The following is a 6,000-nucleotide window of genomic DNA, read 5'->3' as shown; positions in this document are numbered from 1 at the left end:
AATTATTTCAACCTTCATTCATCTTTTAGGTTGAACTCAGATGACCACTGTTTTTGGAGTGCAACCAGAACATATAAATTAAAGACACTTCTGCCCAATACCCAGCTGCTTCTTAGAGTGACAGAAGTCTGGGTTTTTGCCGTGTTGAATGCTGGCAGATGAAAACACTCAAGAGAGGGAGCCAGGTTTCCCAAATTCTATTACTACTTTTGCTGTAGACTTATATGTGAATTTGGGTCATCCCTTCCAAAATGTATTGTTTGATATTTAGCAACCTAAATGGTTTCCTAATGAAGTTAATTAACATTCCAGGCAGGTATTTAGCTCCAGATTAAACTCCTTACATTTTGGTGACTAAATCATGCTCTTGTGTCGACGGATGGTTTGTTTTACCCAAGTGTCAGTACCTCATGACATATTAAGCTTATCCCCCCACCTCCTTCCCCCAGCCTCTTGCTGCTTTTCCAGAAGGGCATTAATCTCCTTTAGATCTTCTGTCATTGGTAAAAGTCTCGTGCATGTGTCCCAGAGAATAAGGGGTGTTAGAAATTGCTCTAGGTGAATATGTATAGGCAACTAAATTTTCTTCCCAGTGTTTAGCTATCTTGACCTACATTCAATTAAACTGAGCAAGATTGCTGCCAGAAAACTCCTGTAAGGTTTAAAAAAGGTACTTTCTCCATTATTTGACAGATGTAAGGACAGAAGAGCTAAGGGTATTACCTTGTTTAAAGAACTTAGTTGTCTGTACACTTTTAAGGCCCTAAAACTAGAAGTTTGTGGTGAAACTAAGATTTTCAGGCAGGTCTTCCATGGTGATGTCCAGCCATGTTCTACCTGAAGAGATATGTGGTTACATAGCACTGAAGTCAATGGAGATTTACACCAGGGCACATAGCTGGTTCTTTGTTTCTGTGGTAATTTTGGCATCCAAGTGAAGGATTGTTGTTATGGCATTATTTGAGACCAACAGTTTTTCCCTAAAAAAAAATAATAAAAAACCAAAGTAGAACAAAATATTACCTCTTTATTGCTAAGTCTCTTTGAAAGTGAAAAGTACTGATTATTTTATCATTTTTGCTGGCAGATAAGAAGAATCTGGCCAGACAGTAATTCAAAGTATTACCGGTTTTGTGCAGAAATTTATTGTATTTCTGACAATGAGATATTTAGAGATCTACAGGGATTTTTAGGGGTTTTATTGAAAAAACCCTTGGGGTGCAGGTTGGTGCAGAAGCTTGTTCTTTTTGCAGGAAATCCCAGAATAGAAACAGTCATAAAGCACTGTGCTGAAAAATGTGTTGGGAAAGAACACCATACACGCAGAAACTTCCCTCAGTGGTGAAATCTGAACTATAGGGAGTGGAAGTAGCACAACTGCCAAAATACAGAGCAGGGCTGGGTTTTGGGCCCTGCCATTCACCTCTTGGTGCTTTTGAAAAATCCATTTAGTCTCTCTGTTTAGTGGTTTACTTCCTCAAGAAGAAAGGGTATTTTTTTATGACAACCTTAGGAACAGAGCTGTGATCTTTGAGTGGAACCCTTTAAGTATTCCTCTCCCAGGCTGGACTAGTGTTCTTCAAAAGCAAAGTGCTGGAAGAAGGGATGAATATGCGTGTGTGTGTGTGTGTGTAAGAGAGAGGAAGATAGAAAGAAGAGAGACAAACTTAGAAGAGGAGATCACCTCTAGATCAGACACTCAATTTTAGGTTTAACCCCTTCACCAGAGATTGTTCCCTGGTGTACAGCAAAAGAAATAGGTCCATGCAAGGATGTAAGAGCATCCACTTCAGACACCTGCTAGCTGTTAGCTTAGATAGTGTGATGTTTCATTGGAACTTGCCTTCCACCATCCTCAGGTGATGGGATGCTTAGTGCTACAAAGCTATCAAGTATCAAGGACCAGCCCAAAATGTTATAAAACAAATATAAAAATATAGGACCATGCTTTATGACATGCAGGGTTTCACAGCCAAATATTCCATTGCAGATTTGAGCAGCACAATATAATTTAAGTACATGAGCATCTGCCTAGCCCTTATTTATCCATTCAGTGTCCTGTCTTCTTTCAGATTCCTCTCCCCTTCCAGTTTTTAATATTTGGAATAATTTTTATGTTTGGCAGCAGCAGATGGATCCTAAATACCTGTGAAGTCATTAGTTTAATAACACGATTGGTAAGTACAGTCATTCTCAGTGAAGGGCAACTGTTACAATTATCTCACTAATTTCACTGTGTAAATGCATTGTGTCAGGGACAACATCTGAAAATCATTTAATACATTTGAATATCATATTCATTATCAATAATACGAGTGATGAGTGTCCTTACTCCTTGGCCTACATGTAAAAGGAGAGAACAAATAACAAATTAAAAAAAAAAAATTAAAAGAAGGAAAAAAAAAACCCAACAAAAAACCCCCAAAAGTCTTGACTTTTAAAAATTAATTATAAAATTAGCTGATGAAGAAAATTAATCCAAACTGAATTGAATTTGAATGCTGTCAGATGGAGTAAAAAGTGCCCTAGGTATATAAACAAGCTTTGGTAATAAATAACAATGTAGCAAGCCAAGGGGAAAGTGTTTATAAAAGGGATTTGTGTTTGGTGCATTCTCATTTGGCAGTCTCATTAATGATTTAGAAGAAGGTGTAAACACCACATTCATGATTTTAGGGAATGCTAGTGTGCTACAAATGCCAATAAGGAGGGACAAGAAAAAAAGAAAAGAAAACAAGAAAAGCAATTCTGTGAAGAGTCTGCTTTTCTGTGCCTCTGTGTCTTGGGCTAAACAGGAACATTTTCTTTTCTTCCATGTTCTTAGATCTTCTTCTATCTTAATTTCCTCAGGATCTGTACAGTTCCCCAGAGCCACCTTTACATTTCTTAAATTGTCATTCTGTAATAATCCAAGTTCCCTCATTTTTCTCACTTACTTTTTTTGTTGGAGTTTGTCAAATACCTAAAAAACAGTGTAAAAAAAGGAATGTGGAGACATGTGTGAACTTATCCACCACTGTGATTTGTGTGCTGGATGATCAGTGAGACTCTGCCTTTTGGTGCACAGATGACTAAATACAAATGAGGAAAAAATTCTCTGACGATAAGATCATTGTCAACAGTAAATTATTTCTTATAGTAATCAAAGCATTTGGGCAATAGTTAAAATGAATGGTTGGAAGTCCTGCAATGGAAATGCAGAAGTCTGGGGTGGAACATACATCTTCTACAATCTTGATATATGACCTAGTAAACATATAGGGCAATTTCAATCTCATTTGGACCTGAAAAACTGGTAAATAGGTTCATCCCGTGCCTTGCTGACTTTTACATAACCATTGCTGTTTAATTGTTAAATACTCCTCTCTGGAGGGAAACCTTCACTGATTATATGCAAGCTCTTTCTCTAAGGTCTACAGCTGTCTGGTTTATATAGCTATGCAAAGCTTTTATTAAAAACAAAAAAAAAAAGAGAGAAATTAATCCTAATTGCATTTCTTCCTTTGGATTCCCTTCTTTGCCCTTTCCCCTATCCTATACGCATACCTTATTGTAGGGTTATTTTAATCTTTGACAGAGTCATCTGGATCTCACTAGTAAAATTGTTCATTGAATAGCAGAACTGATAAAGAGACCATGTCGCTTTGCCAGACTTACACTTTCCAGACTGTTCGTGACATCGTTCAAAATACTGGTTACAGTTATCCATCCTCGGAAACAAGAATCAAAATTAAACCTTAAACCAAAAGAATTTAGAAAGGGATATTGATCAGATTACAGATGAGGGCTGAGATGAAGGACTAGGGTAGAAAAACTTGATCCTTCTGTCAAGTCTCTTTAATGGCACTACAGATTTGTACTCCTCTGTCAAGGCCTGCTCAAAAGCACACTGAAGTCAATGGAAAGAGTCCTATTAATATTGATAATTGCTTTTAGATGTGACTGAAGCATTGTGGAAGGGTAAAAATGGTCCCTGGTCGCTAACTGCTGTTTCTAGATGATGATGGTTGCTGCTTAATCTAACTCTTATCTTAAAACGGCAAAATCTCTGCCCATCCAGCAGCTTTCTCTCTTTCAGAATCTGTTTCTTCTCTAACTGCATTCCTGTACAAGCACTAAACTCATCTCTAAACCGTGCTGCTTCTCCCTCTTACCTAACTGACCAAAAATTACTTTTCTGTCTGTGCTGATTTATTTTCCCCTTTTCACTAAAGAACTTATCTTCCTTTCTGCTTCTGTGCTAGCACTTCTTCTTGCCTGCTCCTTTTAATTATTTCCCAGTCTTTCTGCATGAATCTTTATTTCTTGCCTGCAAAATTTTCTCACCACTTCTGCCCAGGCTCCTCAACTGTCTCCCACATATTTACACTACTGACTGCAATGTTTTCCATGTTCAGGTGTGACCCTAGCACTGCTGTTTTGCTGACCCTCCAAACACTGCAGAAATACCTTTTTTTCAAAAGATAAACCTCCCAGGTCTCTGTGCATTTTTCCTCATATATGTATTTTTTTTTCCCCATGTGTATATATACACACAGACTCATATGCATATACATCGTCATAACCCACCCCACGCCCCGCCCCTGCAAAATTTGGAATCCTTAGTGGATATTTCAAAGTAGTGGAGAATTTTTAGGTATTTTGATGGACCAGCTTTTTACTGAAATGTTTCAAGTCAAACTGGAGAAGCATTAGGAAATATGCTATAGGACCCTACTCTGATTTTAAGAAGGTGTGTGGATCTAGGAATGGAATAAAAGACTTCTAGCATCTTTTAGTTTATGCAAGCCTATGGTTATGCTACTAGCTGTGTCCATCCAGATTACATCTACAGAGACCTAATGCAAAAAGGGACCTTATGACATATCTTCCTTCTGAACAAGAAATAAGCTCTTTTTGTTTATCAACATTCAGGAATATATATTTGTCTTGAACCTTGTATGCCCTTTTGTTTGATACTTGAAGGACTTACTAGGTATTGAGCATAGATTTTCCTGCTTCAGAATTAAAACTTATTTTACTTGTGTGAAGGAACAGTCAAATCCTAAGCCTTTTTAGTAAAGGGATTAAAAAAACTACTGAGTACCTCTTGTTTAGCTTGTGTAGAATTACCTGTTATTTAATCTTTTCCCCTAGGTTGCTGTGAAGTTCAGAATTTAGTCATGTGTTTATTTACCTGCTGTTTTGTATTTCAGGTTGCACATGAAAAGCCTTAGAGGTTCACGAGAGGACTTGGAAGCTCGGTAACAATTGTTCCCTGCTATTGGGTTCAGATGCCTGACTGGTGACAACCACGGTCTTCCTTCAGGCTTCAGGCAGTAACCCTGCTCTTCTGAGGATGGCCCAGCTGAAGTGTCACTGGATAGCACTCTCAGGAGTGGGAATTGCTGGTCTGCTTGCTCTTCATGGTGCCCAGCTCCAGGACCACCAGGCTCAGAAGTGTCGGGAATGAACTACCTCTGCCAGGGTAAAGATCTCATCCTACCCAGCTGCCACACTCTTATGGTCTTTGTGAGGCACAGCCAGGGATGGGGGGGGGACACCACATTTGGCTGGAGCATGCCCGAAACACCTGGGGGCTCCAGGCACGTTTCTCACACAACAGAGGAGGTATTTCCCATCTCCTTCTCTTAACGATGTAGCTTGCTGACAGAAGAACATCTTGACCAGCTTGTAGAGCTTCCCAGGAAGGTTCTCAAGAAGCACGACTCTCCTCAGTAGGCTAAGGAACAGCCACGGCCAGCTCGCAGGTCAGAAACCAAGCAATTCTCTTGGAGAGGCAGCTAAAGTTTCTCTTGTCCACTAGCAGTGATACCTGCGTCATCAGTGTTTTTCCATCACCAGGGTATCCTCACCTTATGTTATGCTGGTTAATGGAAAGTTGACTATAATGGTGTCTTTATTTTTGTTGTTAGAATAAGCACTTAGAACTCTACAAGCTTTTAGCTGAGGATCTCTGTAGTCATCAGAAACCTCTTCCAGTGAAATAAGGAAGCCTAA

Source organism: Harpia harpyja, chromosome Z (genome assembly GCF_026419915.1).
Source record: "Harpia harpyja isolate bHarHar1 chromosome Z, bHarHar1 primary haplotype, whole genome shotgun sequence".
NCBI lineage: Eukaryota > Metazoa > Chordata > Aves > Accipitriformes > Accipitridae > Harpia > Harpia harpyja.
This window is presented reverse-complemented; position numbering follows the sequence as displayed.